This window comes from Petromyzon marinus, chromosome 33 (assembly GCF_048934315.1).
Source record: "Petromyzon marinus isolate PM22_M1 ecotype Great Lakes invasive population chromosome 33, UKy_Petmar_22M1.pri1.0, whole genome shotgun sequence".
NCBI classification, from domain to species: Eukaryota; Metazoa; Chordata; class Hyperoartia; order Petromyzontiformes; family Petromyzontidae; genus Petromyzon; species Petromyzon marinus.
This window is the reverse complement of record NC_133699.1, coordinates 10,988,948-11,008,144: the sequence shown is the minus strand read 5'-3', so window position 1 is coordinate 11,008,144 and position 19,197 is coordinate 10,988,948. Positions and strand designations below refer to the sequence as shown.

Below are 19,197 nucleotides of genomic sequence, written 5' to 3'. Positions count from 1 at the left end.
GGTGAGCACACGTGTACACGTGGGGTGAGCGAGCACACGTGTACATGTGGGTGAGCACACGTGTACACGTGGTGAGCACACGTGGGTGAGCGAGCACACGTGTACACGTGGGGTGAGCGAGCACACGTGTACACGTGGGTGAGCACACGTGTACACGTGATGAGCACACGTGTATACGTGGTGAGCACACGTGTACACGTGGGTGAGCGAGCACACGTGTACAGGTGGGGTGAGCGAGCACACGTGTACACGTGGGTGAGCACACGGCCGTGCAATTGCTGCTTTCTTGCTGCTACAAATGAGTGTGACGCAGCACACGGGTGAAATAACCCAACATTAACCGTGCTCATCCACGACAGGAGAGAGAGAGAGAAATAGTTCTATACTCGTTACCAACAGAGGCTGCGTTTAGAGTCTGTCTGAAGCGGTCGAGATGAACATTAATTAATCACGCTGATGATGATGATGGTTCGAGTTGATTTGATCAGATAGGGAACTAGTGGTATTGAAGTGGGGCGCTTAGTTAAATTGATTGTGTAACCGAAGATATATTTCGAAACGCTGCATCATTAATCATGCACGCACTCACGTGTGCTACAAAGACAAAGATCCCACCCCCCCCCCCCTCTAGATGGTTGTGCAGGCCCTTGGGGCAAGTACTCTCGTCGCTCGCACTCGCCCGCACGTGTACGGAGCGATGAGTGCGTGAGCCACAACGTTTCCGCACGGTGCGGGCGACACGAGGAGGAGGGAGGTACACACACATGGGTAACCTTGCATCTCGTTAATATGCCGAGGTGCAAGGCGCTGAGTTACGCTGAGTGACTGCGACAGGCGAGATCCGGTTGCGGGAGCGGAGAAAAATCGCGAGGGGCTCCCAGAGCTCGCGGCTGCACGCGCGCGCGCGCACAGAGCGCGAGGAACGAGGGGGGCGAGACGGGAAGCCCGCAACGGGCAGCCGGGCAGAGGCGGCGCAAGGAAGAGCGTTGCGGGTGGGAGGATTGGAGGGAGGGCGAGAGCGGGGGGGGGGTGCTTGAGATCGCAGCTCGGGGTCGGGCTTGTGGTGAACTCGAGGAGGATGAGGAGTGAGGCAAGGGGGTCGGGGTGAGGTTTCGGCGGGGAGCGATATGAGGGTGCCGAGATGGGGGTGAGGGGAGACGTAGAAAGGGAGCGAGGGGAGGCTAGGAGTATGGGAGGACGAGGCGAGGAGAGAGGGGGAGAGGAGCAGGAGAAATAACTGGGTTGGGGAGACCCAAGGTAGAGAGCAGGGAGGAGAGAGAGGAGCGGTGCAGGAGGAGAGAGGAGCGGTGCAGGAGGAGCGGTGCAGGAGGAGAGAGGAGCGGTGCAGGAGGAGTGGTGCAGGAGGAGAGAGGAGCGGTGCAGGAGGAGTGGTGCAGGAGGAGAGAGGAGTGGTGCACCCCTTCCTACTTATTCCCCCACCCCCCACTCTCTCTTGACCCCTCCCTCTTTTCTCCCCCCCCCCACTCCCTTCTTCTGCCACCTCTCCGCTCTCTCTCTCTATTCCCCCCTCCCTCCCAGCTCCCCATTCTCGCTCTCCTCTTCCTGTCTCCCACCTCTCTCCCTCTCTTGCCTCCCTCCCTTCTCTTCCTCCCTCCCCTTCTCTTCCTCCCTTCCCTCCTCCCCCGCTCTCCCAGTCTCCCCGCGCCTCCGTCGCCCGTTCTCTTTTGCTCTCCGCTCACTCCATCTACAGCCTTCCCCTGCCTTCCATCCTCCGAGCTGCTCCAGGGGTCGTCAGGAGAAACGGCTGCAAGATGGAGTGAAGCTGCTGCTGCTGCTGCTGCAGGGAGTCATCATCTTGGCACCAAGGAGAGAGGAGAAGCAGGAGGGTAGGGGCTGGCATGGGCTCTACGGGTCACTCTGACACCGGTTAATGGGATGGGACTGCGAGATTAAAGGGGAACACATGGGATTTCAACCGGCACAGCGAAAACGAGAAAAGAGATTTCTCGCGTTATCTTATCTTGCTGACCCAGCCAGTACCCCTCTCCACAGTGCCTTGATATGGATGGAGTCCTCTGCAGGAGATCGCGAGCGCGAATCTGTGATGTGTGACACGGCGGTCGAGCGAGTGCAAACTTGAGAATGAGAGAGATCGGCGGGCAGACGGGCAGGCAGAGTGGACAGCGAGGCGCTCAGAGAAAGCAGCAAGCCAGCCAACTGGTCCTCTCATCGGTCAGACAGTCCACTAGCCGGATCAACTCATCGGCCACCCAGGCATCTATCCAGCTCGCCATCCAGACAACAATTCAGGCCAGCCCGTCATCTGCTCTGTTCTGCATCCAGTTCGCCATCCAATCTGACTAGCTCTATTCCATTCGCAATCCAGACGTCCAACCAGTAATCCAGTCTCAGCGAGCTGTACATACACTCGCCATCCAAGCATCTTTACAGCCATCCACTCACCATCGCAGCCGTCCCACCAGTTTATTATCCATACAGTCCATTCATCCATCCAGAAATGCATTCACGGCCAGCCATCCTCCCATCTTGTTGAAACGCCACCGGGCGCCCCGAGTTGAGAAGGCGGCTTTGCGAGCGTGAACAAGACAGGGGTAAGGGCTTGAGAGGGGGTGGGGCGGGGTAGCGGGGGCGTGGGTGCTCCAGCGGCGAGGCCAAGGATGAACGCGCGATCGGCCACCTATTCCCTATCAGCGACAGCGCCAGCGAAATCCCTCGCCGGGCTCCGGGCCAGCTCGAGATAATTACCCGCGATCAATATACCAGCACCATATCTCAAAAGTGGCTGGCCTGGGAACCCCCCCCCCCCAAAAATAAATAAATCAAGATTTATCTAAAGGAGGGAAAAAAGAGAGGCATAGGCGAGCGTCGTATATGCACACAGATTGGTACAGCCGCATACATACACTCACGTAAACACGTGCACACAGAGTTACATACACCTAGACACACACCACGAACCGGGAGGGTCGGGCACGGACAGGCAGGAGATACGCGCAAGGCTTCTGCTGCTGCAGCTGTAGCTCGCTTCGCCACGCGGGCGTCTGAACGGGAGAGGTAGGAGGAGGAGAGGGATGAGTGGAGGGGAGTGCGCGCCCACGGGATGAGAGGAGCAGCCGGATTCAGTAGAGCAGAGCGAAGCGCAGCGCTCGGCGAGGAGCACTGAGAGCTCCGCGTGACAACAGCAGTGGAGCAAAGGTGGGGCCAAGGAATCCATAGCACGAGAAAGAACGAGGAGCGGTGAGCGGGGTAAGGGAACGCCACTCTCTGCTTTGTCAGTGCTGGATAGCGACTTAATGCAGCTGCTGCTGCTGGACAGCTGCTGATGCTGCTGCTTGCTTCACAAGTCCCGTGCTAGCTCGACAGCAGCAGCAGCAGCAGCGTCACTACCGCTGGTAGCGATCACTCTACTGCTGCAGGAGTGAACAAGCGACGGGATGTTGCACACGCCGTAGCGGACTGAGAGGAGCGAGCGAGCGAGCGTTCGGGATTGCGCTGCGGAGCGGAGGGAGCGATGCTGGTGTCGAGCGGAGCGCAGACGCAGCCGCGCATCTGCATGTGACCACTCAAAGGTACGCGGAGTCTGTGTGTGTGTTTCACCACCTCCCCGCTCCGTGTGGTACAGAAAAGGCAACAAACGGTAGCATTGCCTTCGTGTATTCGTAAGGCGTGGGCGCGTGCACACGTGTGCGTGTGTGTCGGGAGCGGTAGTGTAACGGTTAGCGCGCTGCGCTACGAACCCGGCGACCCGAGTTCGATTTCCGCTCACGGTCAAGACCAGTGACGATTTCCTAAATTGGTCCTGCGCCTCCCCTAGGTCGACTCAGCCTAAAATGAGTACCTGGTGCTGTGTGTAAACATCGCCAATAGGGAGACAAAGGCGGCCGGGCGTGGTGCTGACCACCCCTTTTTGCGTCGTCTTGGCCTTAATAGCTCCTCGCTAACATTATTTGCCCCAACACTATGTTTAGGTTTACAGAGAGGATCTTTTGGGGAGCGGTGGCGCAGTGCGTTAGCGCACTTCCCCGAAGAAGCAGGCTACCTCGGTTCGTTCTCGGTCACAGATAACATCGGTTGGCGAGTGGAAACGAAATCGATGATGTGCTGTCTCTCAGTCGACTCAGCCTTGAATAAGTAGCTGGTTCGGTGTGTAGACATCAGGACGGGGAAGACAAAGGCGTGGCGCGTGCCACGCCAATCTCCTCGTCGTGCGCTGCTCCGGGCTTAAGAGGTGCTCGCTAACAGCAGGTGCCCCACGAGGCTACATTGCTGTTGGGGGGATCGTTGTCTCTGTTACATGCTGCGTGCCACAAGTCGCGGGGGTGCTGTATGCTCGAATTACGGTTGCTACGCACGGTGCAACGTACATATAGCCTATATGTGTAATCAAATAATTTAGGGTAATGACATAACATCTTGACTTAAAGCTTTCGTGACTGCAGGAATTCATATTCTTTGGATCTTTGGATAAAGCCACGTAGATTGAAAAATAATAAAACCATCACGACGTTTCGATCGCAACACAAGCAATCATCAGGTTATAAAAAAGTAATGACATTCATTCGTCCCGGAAAGTCCGACTGAGTCTCAAGGCTCTTTTCCGGCAGGGTCCTGGCATTTGGGCTGTTTGGCTTGTGCCGGTTCATCCGCCTTCACGACTTTATTGGTGCTTATTTAATTGTTATACCTGCGCGTGCCGGTGTTGGTCCAAAAAACGTGTTGAAATTCACGAGCTTCCACTTACCCGTGCTGCACAATAACCTCCGGCGATATAAAGATTACCGCGAGATGCTCCGTACTTATGCCGATGGCCCGTCTACTTTGCGTGACGAGCACGCGCGTTCTTGGGCAGGGGGAAAGGGAGGGAGGCAGGCAGGCGGGCGGGCGGGCTAGATCGGTTCAGATATCACTCGCGACCCACGCCCGATATTCGCCGTGGCCGGGAATCGTCAAGTCAGGGGCTTCGAGGTTCGCAGCGCAATGCGCGCTATCCACTGCGCCACCACTCCTACAGTATGGGTATGGCACCGTGTGGTGTTCGAACGCCGCCCTATAACGCGAGTGCGCATCGAGACTGAGGTTTTGATAACTGAGAAATGGGGGGGGGAGAGGGGGAGAGGGTGTGGGGTGCTGTAACCATCCCGCGGTGGGATCGGGCGCCCCGCTGTGCGAAATGGGATCCCGCGGAGGGTTTTAATGACACCCGTGGCTGAGTTCTATGGGCGCTGCTCACGGTACTCTCTCATCTCCGGGGGGGGGGGGGGCAGCATAGGCGCTGCGCTAAGGCACGGAGGTAGATGATTAGCCAGGGTGTTGATTGGTCGCAACTTTTGAACGGTTGTGTCACGGACGCCGCTAGAAGTCGCATATAATCATCTCCCTGATGTATACAACAACAACGACAACAACAACAACGACAACGATGACGTGAGGTATTGTTAATCGCGCAGGTGCTGCTGTTGACACCTGTGCCATCATCGCGTCGCGTCAGATCGACCCGCGTCCGTTTGGCCCCAAATGAAAGTGGCTCGGCAACACGACGAGTGGCGGGATGGAGCCTCCCGAATCGGTTTGAGCAGACGCCTGCCGCTCGCCGCTGAGTCACTCACTCATCGCCTGCTGCAAAGGGGGGCGGGGGGGGGGGCGTTAGTGTGGGGCCGCTAATTGATATCTGGAGAGATGTTGCCGTGCATCGGCAAAGTGAGATGTTCAATTACGGGACCCGCGGTAAATTGGTGTTTGTGTCGCGCTCTCGTGCGGTACGTACCGACTGGCCCAATTCTCACATCGTAATCACCAAAAGTCGTGTTTTATATATTTTTTGTCTCGCCTCGGTGTTCGCAATAATAAAGTCGATAAATGGATGTTCTCGAAAATTAATTCTTCAATACAGGCAAAAAATAAAAAGCGTCAGCGTTTTCTTGAAATGTTTTACCCGTGCGATAATTATTCAACAAGTCTCTATTATTTCCTGCCCCCCCCCCCCCCTCCCGCAGACAGTCGTGGTAAACACGCGCGCACACACACACCAGATATAGTGGTCGCGTGGATGTGTTTGGACTTTCCACAAATATTGCACGGGAGGCTTTGACCAATTAAACTCGGAGCAGTAAATCAAGCGAGACGTGTCTCCTCCACACTACGATAGCTCCAATCGCGTCTAATTGGCGTGCTGTTTGTTGTTGTTGTTATTAGTGTTGTTATTTGCATCTCCCTTCTGCTCTTGGCGCACGCTATAAGTGACCTAGAAAATGGCTCGCACCCACGTGGACTCGAGGAGATTTTCACAAAATCCAGTCTTGGGAAATGTCATTGATGGCCCCACCGCATGCGATTCGCTGGCGTTCCGCAGGACACCTACGCAGACGCCACAAAGCGACATAAATGCCTAACAGGGTGGCCAAGTGACGCGCCTTCTTGGGACTGGCTGGCCAAGGTGGACCCACCTATCTGGGTGATCCACCTTTGATAGGGGTCGGTCAGGTGACCTATCTTGCTGGGGCTGGCTGGCAAGGTGATTACACCGTGTCTATGGTGGCGATGTGTTCTACTCTTGTTGGGACTGGGCAGGTGACTCACCGAGCCGTTGGAGTCAGCGAGGTGGGACATCTTGCTCGGGAAAACTTTAAATGTGACCCACGTTGTCTGGGAACAGACGGGTGACCCGCGGAATTGTGACTGGCCACGTGATTTGCATTGTTGAGACCAAGCAGGCGAAGCACCGAGCTGGGGCCAGACCTGTGACCTCCCTTGCTGCAGTCACGCACAGCAGCCATGCTGATCTCAGCTGCTCTGGAGACACTTTAATACGATGGATTATATTCCATTGAGCTGCGAGTGTCGGCGGAAAGTGCGTAATGATCATCACGCACTTGGCAGCAAGGTGATGATGGAATATGAATAGCCAATATCATGTCCCAGCGTTACAAGCGCTCTGCAGTAATGGATAAATCTGTCATCTTACCTGATTTAGGTGTCCCAAAACAGGGCGCCTCGTTTATAATGTCGTATTGCTTTTAGAGAGCAATGCTGTCCTTTGAAATATGTGCCAACAATGCGTGTGTTTGATTTTCATAATCCATTCAAATGTGAATGTTAAGTGCGTGAATGGATATGATTGTTGTTGTTGTTGTTTTGGACGGGTGTATGTCATACGTGAGTCTACCTCTGAGCACTTTCTTAGGTCACTCTAGCAATTGATTACTGCCGTCCAATACAATCAACCCGCGTCACCATTACACGGCAGTTCTATCGTTACAGAACGTTTGAAACAAAATCAAGCCACCTCATGCTAATGGCAATGACAGATATAACACAACAGCCAGTGTGTGTACACTCACTCGTGTACACCGCTGTAGTGTACACCACGTGAGAGTACACCACGTGAGAGTACACTACGTGAGTGAGTGTACACCACGTGAGTGTACACCACGTGAGTGTACACTACTGCGGTGTACACACTACATGAGTGTACATCACGTGAGAGTACACTATGTGAGTAAGTGTACACTACGTGAAAGTACACCACGTGAGTGTACACCACGTGAGTGAGTGTACACCACGTGAGTGAGTGTACACCACGTGAGTGAGTGTACACCACGTGAGTGAGTGTACACCACGTGAGAGTACACTACGTGAGAGTACACCACGTGGGTGCGTGTACACCACGTGAGTGAGTGTACACTACGGGAGTGAGTGTACACTACGTGAGAGTACTCTACGTGAGTGAGTGTACACCACGTGAGTGAGTATACACCACGTAGTGTACACTATCTCTCCGAGTGTATACTACGGGAAATAGTGCACGCTCAGGGAGTGGGTGTACACTCGGTAGTGTAGTGTGATAATCCTTGTGTGCTGGTTTGCTGTTTTGTGTGCCTCGGCTATTAAATTGATTGAGTGTACACGGAGCAATAACAGTTCGTGTGACATTTAAGCAACGTTGGGCGCTCTCGCACATCCGAATTTTCGCGACGCATTAGCATCGCATTTTAACAACCGGTGCGGCGTGGTTATATCATTTACACACGTTGTATTGTGATCAAATATCGCGTTCCATTCCATTAACACCACGTAATGATTTTTTTTTTTAAATATAACATCGCGCACTGCCCTCCAGAGTCGTCAGACATACAAATTGCGTCGGTATAAGATGGATCACAATCCTTTAATCAAAGAAATATAATGCTCCGTTGCATATCCTGACCGTTTGTAATTGATGAGCGCACCAGCGAGCAGTAATACAGCTGTGCGAGCTGCAAACAGCAAGACGGATTGCGGCCGCCGCGGAGAAGGAGGGCTTTTCCTTTGCAAGGACTTTAAAAAAAAGCGTAGAGGTCTTTGGCTCATATCGCTGAAATGTGAGACTCCGAGCAGGGAGGGGGGGGCGATCGAGGGCGTGCGAGCATCCTCACGCACCGAAGGGGCTCAGGGGCTTCATGCTGCACCCGCCCCCACCCCGGCTCGTGGTGCAAGCGCGGTGCGCGGTCCTCCCGAGCTGCGCGCTCAATGGGATCGTCATTTGGAGTCGTGTTCACGCGAGAGAGCCTTCGGGAGGGCTCCCTGTCGCTGGCTCGCCGCGGGACAAATACGACAATGGTCGCCTCGGACACCAATGTGTGGACAATTACGCCGTGACCCGATGCGATGCCATTATTCGCTCGCCCGCTATCAATTAGGTGTGCTCATTGAGAGCATCGGCAAGGCCTTGCTTCCTTCCATTGCCCTTCCCAGTGTTGCGCTGCCTGCGTAAACCTTGACGAGGGGTCAGTGGGTATGACGCCGTGCGCCCGAGTGTGTGAGACATTAGACCGCTCAGATCGGTGTTACGCGTGCCACCGATTGTGAAGGGTGCGTTTACATAAAAAAAAAAACGCACAAAAATGGGTAAAAGACGGTGTTGTGTCTACAGTCGGTGATGGGTCAGGGTCGTCAGAGCAAACGGTGGAAAATAAAAATCTCAAAACAATAGTGTAAAAGAAGAACAGTGTTTTGCCACGATATGGAAAATGCACAATAACCACGCCAAGGAAACGGGAAAGCTGCCCTTGTCCGCGGTGGCCAAGAACCGTGCGTGCGTGCGCCGGGCGGGTTACGTAACCCTCTTAAGACGATGTGAGCGTGGCGCCGACACAAGACGCCACCTTCCTAAGGACGGGTCAAACAAGGCGTCCGAGAGACCATAGTGGCGCTCAAAGTGATGCAGTAAGCATGAATCTTTGTAAAAAAAAGGTTTCAGTTTTGTTGCCAGAAAAAAGGGGAAAAACCCTATAATTACATTTTGGCACTGGCAAAGGAGGTCCAGTGATGTAGATGCTCACCCCGAGCCCTCATTACTTTGATAGTGGCAATGTCTTTGAACTGTACGCCTTTTGGCGTCATCTGGTCGAACACCAATTGGGTCGAGGCTCAAAAGAAAGCCGTCCCTTGGTGTGGACCAATCAGTTTCAAGGACAATGCATAATATATTATCATAGTATGTTTTTTTTTGCATTTTGACTGCAGGTATTGTGGCTAATGCAGACATGAATCCTCGTAAAAAAAGGTTTCAGTTTTGTTGCCAGAAAAAAGGGGAAAACCCCTATTATTACATTTTGGTACTGGCAAAGGAGGTCTAGTGATGTGATGCATCTACTGCGTCACAGTCCTAATGCGCTGAGTTTACGTAACGGGGAAATATTATCTGGGACATTTGATGAAGAATGTGAACGGACTTGTAGGTTGGATAAATATCATTACTGCTTCAAGGGATTTTCTTTCCAGTATTAAAGTATAACAAATATATAAGAATAGTTTTTTACTCTGTCTGGCAATAAAACAGACTAGGCCCTAAAGGAGACTGTCTCTTGTGTAGGCCAATCAGTTTCAAAAGACAATGCATATTTTATCAGAGCATCTTTGTTCGCATGTTCACCACAAGTACTGAGTGTGTGGTTAATGCAGACATGATTCCTTGCAAAAGGTTACTATTTGGTGTTTGAACATCTTAGCACCTCTTGTTTTATTGCCAGAAAGGGTAAACCCTATTCAAATTTTTAATATCATTACTGCTTGTTTGCATGAACACAGTGGTCTGTATGTGAAATACATGATGATGATGATAATAATGTACAGCCCTGTGTGAATCCACTACTGGATACATGCATTCCCATGCCATGTTTGTTTGACCATATTTCACCATGTAGGTCAGTGCAATTTTATCATCAGCCACGGTTCATCCAGTTTCGAATCATGGCCTCCCCACGTCGTCGCCATCCATACTGCGATGACGCAATCTATCCCACTCATGCATATGGAAGTTGTTTTGCCATACTTCACCACACTGGTCAATGTGGCATAGCGATGTGAAAGAGGGGTGTCCAGGACCAGTTTCAGTTATCGCTCGCCGCTGATGTTAGCCGTGGCTGGTGTGGAAATGCGCACGCGTGCGCGTGTCAAAAAAAGCACGTGGTTTTAATGCAACAGCGCAACTCGTGTTCTGTGTCTCGACACGTGAATTAAACTTGTGTTTTGGTCCAACAGGCTTCTTGGCTTTGCCGACCAATTTTCACGAAGCAGGATTTGTTTCAGTAAGCTCTGGAAAGCTTTCAGCCTTCTGGGTGTCATCAGCTTAGCAATTTGTAAATCATTGAGAGCAAGGCGTGAAATTTGCCCAACGTGTGGCTTCCGGAGTCACGATGACTGGCCACGCGTTAATGTGACCTGGCAGTCGAGCCCAGACAGACAAGGCAACGTTCCCACGTATAGTCTCAACAGACTGGAGGAGCAAGTGCTGTTAGCGAGCATAGCTCACGAGGGGGTGGGTGGCCAGCACCACGGCCGGTCGCCTTTGTCCCCTCGTAGCGATGGATACGCACCGCACCAGGTACCCGTTTGAGGCTGAGCCAGGGCTCGTGCCATGATCGGTGTGGGAGCACCGTGCTCTAAGGGGGGCCCAACTCTCCCGATGCCCCTTGCCGTGCCACACGTACCAGGTATGATATATATACGTACATATATACCAACACAAAACAAAGATCCCCCGTATAGCCTTAACGGAATGTTGGGGCAAGTGCTGTGGAACGATACACGAGGGGGGTGGGTGGCCAGCCCTACGCCCAACCGCCTTTGTCTCCCCAGTGGCGATGTTTTTTTTTTACACACCGAACCAGGTACTCAATTGAGGCTAAGTCGACCTAGGGGAGGTGCAGGACCGGTTCAGATAATCGACCCCGGTGTTGGCCGTCAGCGGGAAACAAACTCTGGTTGCCGCGTTGGTAATTGCAGTGCGCTAACCGCTACACCGCCGCCACCCCCGCAAGACAGACAACGCAATCACGCACACGCGCGCGGTGTGTGCGCACGGGCGGTACCTTCCCGTGATGGATGGCTAGCACCCCCTGCTGGCGCCGTCTGCCCACACTCAACCACCAGCCATCCGTGCCAGTGGTTGGCCGCATTGCCAAAGGGCATTTGCGCAAGCAAAGCCTGCTGCTGCTCGCTGCTGTCCCGTCACGGCCGAGAGCCACGGATATCCATTCAGCCAGGGAGGTCTGTTCGCGTCGGCTGGCCAGCACACCACATCAAGTATAGCTCTCTCGCTATGGCTAAGACTGCCAGTCAAGTGACGCCTACTTCATTCTATCGGCAACAGGGACATTATTCAGTCATCCATTTGTATCTGTGTGAGACTGTGGGGCTGTGTGTGTATGTGCCTCTATGTGAGTGTGCGAGTCACTATGTGAGATCAGGGCTTAACTGTGTCCCGGCTCGTCCGGGTCATTGCCCCAGTAAATAAGCCCGTACACCCGGCACACCACATCGCTTCGTTTCTGTCGCTACGGCTGTACTACTCACGTGCCACCTACTACGGTCCAGAGGCACCGCTTAGAGCCCACACATTCTGGCACTGTAAACCCTCATGCAAGACACACTGCGTGAAGCCACGGTGGTTCTAGTGGTTGGCGCACTTCGCTATAAGCCTGGCAATCTTCATTTGATTCCCGGCCAACATCAGTTGCAAGCAGCCCTGTAACGCGATCTTGGTTAGAGCGGAGTGGGCGGTGGGGTGTGGAATAAACACCCACGCGGGTACGACACTGTACTGTCATTTGCTATGAGAATTCTAATGGGGGTTCAGCCTTGAGCGGGGCGGGGGGGGGGTGGCGATTCACCCCCCTCCAGTCTCCCTGGCACGAGGGGGCTGGTTGGTGGGGGTGGATATCCGAGCTGGCTCGGGGCGCCGCGCACTGTCCGGCGCGGTTGGTGAAGTATGATCAAACTGTCCACGTGACCCCACGCGGCAGTGCGGGGTAATGCCTTGACCCAGCGGCGGCTTTGACGCAGGGGCAGCCTCGAGAGGGCACTGAACGAAGGCAACCTCCTGGCGCCGCAGTCGCGGGCGAGGCAAAGCGCGCGTCGCTCACGGCGGAAGACACGGAGAGCTCTCAAGGACCACCCGCGTTCGAGCATCGCCTCGACGCGATGCGCGGGGTCGTCCGCAATGATCTACGTTAGGGTGGGGGGGGGGGCGGTGGGGTCGTCCACACTCTAGCACCTCGCGTGTCTCGACTGCAAGCCTTCCGTCGACCGCTCGCCAGCTCGGTCATCTTACCGTGCCCCGCCTACGCCGCTCTCGTATGTCCTTTTTTTACGATCAGAGGAAACAAGAAGATGCTCGGTGCAGTCGGCACTTTGCTTCGTTCATTATTTAGGTTTTTTTCTCTCCAATGTTTTGCTTTATGTCTCCCCCCCACGTTTTAAATGAAAGATTTCACGAAAGATTTCACGCTCTCCTCTTTCTTACCCCATCCCTGTCTCTCTACCCCCTCTGTCTACCCCCTCTATCCCTACTCTATGTCTGTGTTCCCCCCGTTTTCTAAGTAATATTTTTTTCTCTCCCCTGCCGTCCATCTCTCCTCCTCTACATCTCTTCCCTGCCTGCGATCACAACCATAGCCGCTTCTCGAGATCCGCTCCTCTTGTACTGGACACGGCGATTGTCTGCTATCCTGGTTCCGTGTTTGTTTTATTTCCTTCTTCCAGTCTGCTTTGTTGGACGTTTAAGCAAAAATAAATAAATGTTAAATGCCATCGCTACTCACACGCGCGAGAGCGCGGATTTGTGGCTTCAGGATGGTGCCGCGTGGCGCTGCAGGAGACTGCGAGGAACGCGCAACTCTGCCCGAGCCCGGATTATGTACTCCGTAGAGGTTATCGAGTGGTTTTCCTTCCGTCCCGACGTAACTCCGTGCAAACAAGGAGCAAAGCTGGGATCAGCGACTGTCCCTTAATATTCAAGGCACTACTTCGGCGCTGTGGACACAGCTGCCGTCACTGAGAGCTAACATAACAAATCACGCGTTATGCTAATACACGGGCAATTAAGATCTGGATGTGACACGTGGTCACGGTCACTCATTATTGCAAACCCGCCATGAGGGTGGGGAGTGGGGTCAGACAATTAAATGCATTTGATGTGCACACAAATACAAAGATCCCCCAGTATAGCCTTAACAGACTGTTGGGCAAGTGCTGTTAGCGAGCACCTATGATGGCCGGCACGGCACACGAGGAGGTGGGTGGCCAACACCACGCCATCGCACCAGGTACTCATTTGAGGCTGAGTCAACCTAGGAGAAGTCCAGGACTGGTTATTATTTAATCATCACTGGTGATGGCCGTAAGCGAGAACCGAACTCGGATCGCCGGGTTCTCAGCGCAGTGCGCTAACCGCTACACGAGCGCTCCTCACACGCACATGCAAAGACAAAGATCGTCCGTGTAGCTGTGCCCACTGTTGGGTCAAGTGCTATTAGCGAGCGCCTATTAAGGACCTCCTGACGCACGATAGGGGTCAAGTGGACAGCACCACGTCCGGCCGCCTTTGTCTCCCCAGTGCTGCTATTTGCATATCGCACCAAGTACTCATGTAAGGCCGATTCAAGCTCAGAGATGCCCAGGACGGGATTCGATATAATTTGTCGATACCGCTGGTTCGTTCAGCTGTTTAGCGGTGGCCGCGGTCACCAAATGTGAGGTTTCCCCGGTCCTTTATTAAAATGTTACATTTCGACTTGAATTTGGTCTGACAGCACGTGGGACTTCATAATCAATCGCTACTTCAGTCGGCCCTCCTTCCAGCCGGTCTCCATGGACCACAATGGGAAACAGCGAAATACGACTGGGCAAATATAACATGGTGGTTAATTGTCCCAGTGAGTGCAGCTGTAATGTCCACAGACGACGACTCTGCCCAGCAGTAGCAGCAGCAGCAGCAATAGCAGCCACTCTGGAACTGCGCTGTGCACCAAAGACTACGCTCTCCACCTTCACCAATGTGCGCTGAGCACCGCGGAGAAGTATGGTCAATTAGTGGCGACGTACCGCGCGCGGCTTGAGGAGGGGCCTCATTCACGTGCGTCTCTATTGAATTGGGCGAGAGGCACTCTGAAGTGCAATCACGTGGTCGCGCACATTAACACCCCCAAAGCGCGGCGACTCCTCCGCTCATCCTGCGTTGCCCACTCGAGCCGCGCGCCTGCTCAGGGTTACAAACTTGGGAAACAAAAAGCACGATCGCCATTGGGCGTCTATTCACCCAAAAATGAAAATCAACAACCCCGCAAGCTCAAGGTCTCCCCGTTGAACAAGGGACGGCCGGGGACGGGGCTGGGTGCCGTCGCCGGTGATGAATCGGAGACGCCGCGCGGCGGCGGCGGCGCCGGCGGCGGTCCCGGCTTTCATCGGCGCCGCTGTCTGCGAGGTGCGTCCCGCGGTGGCCTTGCGAACGCGAGTCAAAGGGCGCTCTCCGGGAGCGCCTTTCAACGCCGCGGGTTGTCCGCGTGTCCACGCTCCCGCGAGGGGGCCGGGTGGGGGGCGGGTGGCGAGTGGGGGGGGGGCACTTCCCACGAGCCGCAGGCTGCGTGGGAGGTTCGCAGTGGCGCGGTGGCTCGCCCCCCCCACCCCCACTCTGCACGTGAATAATCGTCGAAGCAATGGAGAAATCTGGAGCTACCGCTTGGAGGGAATATTGAGCCAGATGTAACTGAAATATTTTCCATGAGATTTTTGGGTGGGGGGTGGGGGGCGTTATTCGAAAGATTTATTCCCCACGTTGTCACTCACTACATTGAGCTGTAATTGAAAAAAAAACTCATATGATACCGACATTTTGCTCTGGGCTTGGCAGGCTCAGCGGGGATGGAGGGATGTCAAACAGGTTATGACAGCGCGATGACAGAATGGGAATACCGCAACAGAAGCGGCTACAGCAGCAACCCCACGCTTAGGGTGGTTACCTTGCAGTGCATTTATTATCCACTTGCGTCTTTGCTGGAACTGATCTACAGACGGTCCATTCCAAGTGAACGACTACAATAAAAAAAAATGTAAATGTTAACAATTATGCACAGCCCCTTATCAATCCACCACTTAGTCCATGAGCAGCCCAGGCCAGAAACCACACCTGGCGGTTACACCTAAAGGTGGCATCACTTTGGCGGCTCCAATTTCTTTACGTGGCCAATGACAGTGAATTTATGTGATAATCCTTTGACATGAATTCGGTTATCACGTGATGATTCGCTCTCATTGGCCGTGTACATGAAATCGGAGCCCGTCAAGTTTCTGCTATCTTGGGTGGCACCGATTTCCGTTGTGGCCTGTGGACTCGGTGGATGAAGATGCCATGGGAGAGATCTCGGTGGGGGTTGTTTGACTTCACCACACCGGTCAGTGCGGCGAGATGAAGTGGAACCCTGGACCACCAGTCAACCCCAGATGGTATGAATTAAAATAACAAATGGGAACAATAAAATTAAACACATTCTAAATGGGGAACCGGGAAGAGAAGAAGACATAACAAGGCATGGCTGATCGACATAAGAGATTTGGTGCTTGAAAGACGTGGCACTACTTGACCACACTGGCACAAAGCAGAGAAAAGTGGAAACAAAATGTCGAAATGTGCAGTCGATATCTACGGGCTATCTGCCTATGGATCGTGGTGATGATGATAAAATCTGGATACTCGGTACGTTTATGATTGTGACAAAATACAAATCTTTTCCAGCCAGGTGGCTCAACGGTAAAGCGAGGTTGCCAGTTAAAATCCTGATTGAAGGTTAACTCAGCCCTCTCAACACAGAGCCCCCCTTATCCTCCCCCTTCCCCTGTTGTAGGAATGTGTAATTTGCACATTCAGTGTTGAGCCCTTTGCTTGAGTTTCTCGCGGTTTCAGCCGCCCATCCTGACCGCCACTCTCGCTGCTGCCCTTGCTCAGCAGTGAGCGGCCCCGTGCCGCCTGATCAATCGGACAGACGTTCAGGTGCTTGATGTTCAGGTGTTTGATCATCTTCCCGGGCACCCAGCAGCAGCGAGCGGAGTGGCTGTGCGCGCTCGCTCAGCTGGTGAGCTCGTTGGGTCAGTGGGCGTCTGCGCCATCAACATGCAGGCGGGCGGGTGGGCGGGTGCTGAAGCTCCCATACTTGACAATGTCCGGGAGCCATGAGGCCAAGATCGATGTCAAGGCCCTTTCGCGACGTGTGACGTCACACAGCGTTAACGGGAGGCGAGCGCATGACGTGTGACATCATCACATCAGTCGACAAGGCTTACGCGCTAAGCGATGGGTTCTTTTTTTCGTACGTTTTGGGCAACAGTTGGATAAACTGGGCCAGGTTTCTCGAGAAAATGTCCCTAAATAGCAACACAACTGTACACAGACTTATCGTGCATCCTGGATCATCAATACGAGAGTTATCTGGACCGCCCACTCATACAGAGAGAGCTCATACATGAACTCTCGTAACTTTGGTTACACGGGACAATTGTGAAACATTCAAGACCTCAAAATCCTAAGACTGAAGCTAGACCCCAGACGCCAAGATTAAGGATTTTAAAAAGTCAAAAGTGATTTCCTGCTCAAATAAGCCTTGAGGTGGTGCTGAGAACGTGTTGAGATTTCCACATTACAATGGCAGGGGTGAGCCTATCCACAGGACAACCACTGCTGAATTAATGGACTGAGTCAACCCCCAACCAGGATTTGAACTCGCAACCTTTCCTTATTGCGAACTTGCTCGCGCTCTCTCGCTCAGGTGCTGCGGCACCGGCCCGGGATGAGATGACGGACGATGGCCTAGAGCACGATAGAGTGTTCTAGGCCGGCCTGGGGGCTGGGGACCAGACTCGAGGGCCCAAGATGGAAGGCAGCTCTGCATTGTGTGTGGGGCATTGATTCCTGTAGCAGGACCCTGCTGTCTCTCCCCGAGTGCTCACCGCGTCTGGCGAGGCTGCCTGGGCCCGTGCGGATCAATATTGATCTCTACCCCGCACACGGCACCCAAAGTGCATTCCCATTAGGCGTCGGTCTGGTTCGAAACTAATTTCAATTTCGCAGTCGTGAGTATAAACATTATCTTTTAATATTCGGCCGAAATTATCCGGGTCCTTACCGCGATGTTTAAGCGGGCATGTGAAGGTGGGAGTCACATTGGTTTGAAAAATCTGCCGGTCACGTTGGGTTAAGAGGGTGTCATTAAGCTGAACGGCAGATGTGAAATGTCTCTCTCGACCAATCTGTATTGGAATGTGTTGCAGCAGGAAAGTCTGTCTGGATCGGAAAAGCAGTGTAAGACACTGCCGACGTGACGATTTTGTTGAACGACTCGTGCTTAATTTCTTTACGAATAATTTAGCATTTTCTCATCGCCGTGGCCGGTTCTTCAGGCTTCATCATTCAGAGTCCGGTGCACGCTCGCAATGCACTGAACCGCGGACAGCGACCACTGCTGAGCGCGAGTGTCCGAGTAATTGGGTTACGGGGCAAGGGGGTAATTCGTGGATTTTCTTCCACGAAAAAAATATAGACTGCTTATTAATCATTTCCATCCTAAAATGTTTTAAATAACGAGCAAGCAATTACACGTGCATTGACCACCAATTTCAATCTCGTTGGCGATAAAGTTTTCTCAAAAAATCCTGTTAGCCGCCAGGACTGCACGCCATCCCTCTTCTTGACAGTAATGCGATGTGACGAATGTTGTTTTATGCCCCTGTCGAGTTGGCATTGCGCGCGGAGAAGAGCGAATGCTTAAGGAGCTTTTGCTTCGCGTCATTTTGATAGAAAGCCCCCACCGAGTGACCACTGCCCGTTTAGGTTGAAGCAGAGATCGACATCGCACGGCACGGCCACTCTGCACCCCCCCCCCCCCCACCCACCTCTCCGTTTCTGAAACGTCTTCCATTCGCTGCGGTCGTGAACGACAAGAGTCACGAACGTGTGGTTCTCATGTTATGCGCGATGTTGGAGAAGGTGCTGAGCAGGTCAGCAGATCCCAGTTTTCTGCGGGGGGGGGGGGGTGCATGGTGCCAGTTGTGTTGTGTGCTGTTGCCTGGCAACCAGAGGTTCGTGGCCCGAGCAGCCATGCCCGGGTCACGCGTGCGCGCCGCGCGTGCCACGTGTTGCAAGGGGTTCGCGGTTCCAGTCAGAGCTGCCACCCTGGTAAATTCTGTGGGCGTATTAACCACAAATACGCACCGCTTGCTCCGCAGCGGACGTTAAAGATCCCGTAAAATATTTCGATACAGCGTGCTCCCGTTGTGTGCCAGTGTTACGATCGTAATTTGCAATTTAAAAAAATAACTTGCGAAAAACATGTTTTTGTTTAAACCTGCATGGCTGGCAGACCATACCTGTCTGTGAAACACGTGGCCTTCCGTCGTGAGAGCCTTTCTTGCGCTATTAGAACGGCACGAATGCCAAACGTACGGATGGTTTTTATTATTATTATTATTACCACCACCAAAGTTATCGGTGGTGAGGCTCGCGTGAGAGACGAGGGCAGCAGCATCGGGTGTCGGGTTTCATCTTACAAGGCACTCACCACTCGGCTCGTTGCCTTTATGTACTCACCCACTCACCCGTTATCTCGCTCTCTCTCTCTCACCGTGTGCAACCTCATTATATAATTGTAGCTGCCTATGATCGGTCCCTATGTATGTATGTTGATGTTTGTGCAGTATGTCGAACTTCTTTCGCACCGTACGTAACCAACGGTGCCAATCGGCTGTGCGGAGGAACGACAACAAACTTCATTTCTCACCCGACACATTTTTTTTATATTTTTTTTGCCCTGATTTGTTTTTTTCTTTACCGCTTCGCCGCTTTCGTCAGGCTGGTGACCCGGGTCAACTCTTTTGCCCAAGTGAGACATATTTTTGTTTCACTGCTCCCTC

At 53.2% G+C, this 19,197-nt stretch overlaps 1 protein-coding gene across 2 annotated transcripts in view; it reads left to right on the top strand.

Annotated features, from left to right (window-relative positions):
- Nucleotides 1-1,492: 1,492 nt before the first annotated feature.
- LOC116948453 (leucine-rich repeat and fibronectin type III domain-containing protein 1-like) overlaps nucleotides 1,493-19,197 on the top strand; it is a 172,982-nt gene continuing 155,277 nt past the window's right edge. The window contains exon 1 of one of the 2 annotated variants that reach the window (XM_032965136.2): nucleotides 1,493-3,551. The gene's annotated coding sequence lies outside the window, so the exon portion shown is untranslated. The remainder of the gene's footprint in view (nucleotides 3,552-19,197) is intronic. The other variant, XM_032965135.2, reaches the window with a different exon arrangement.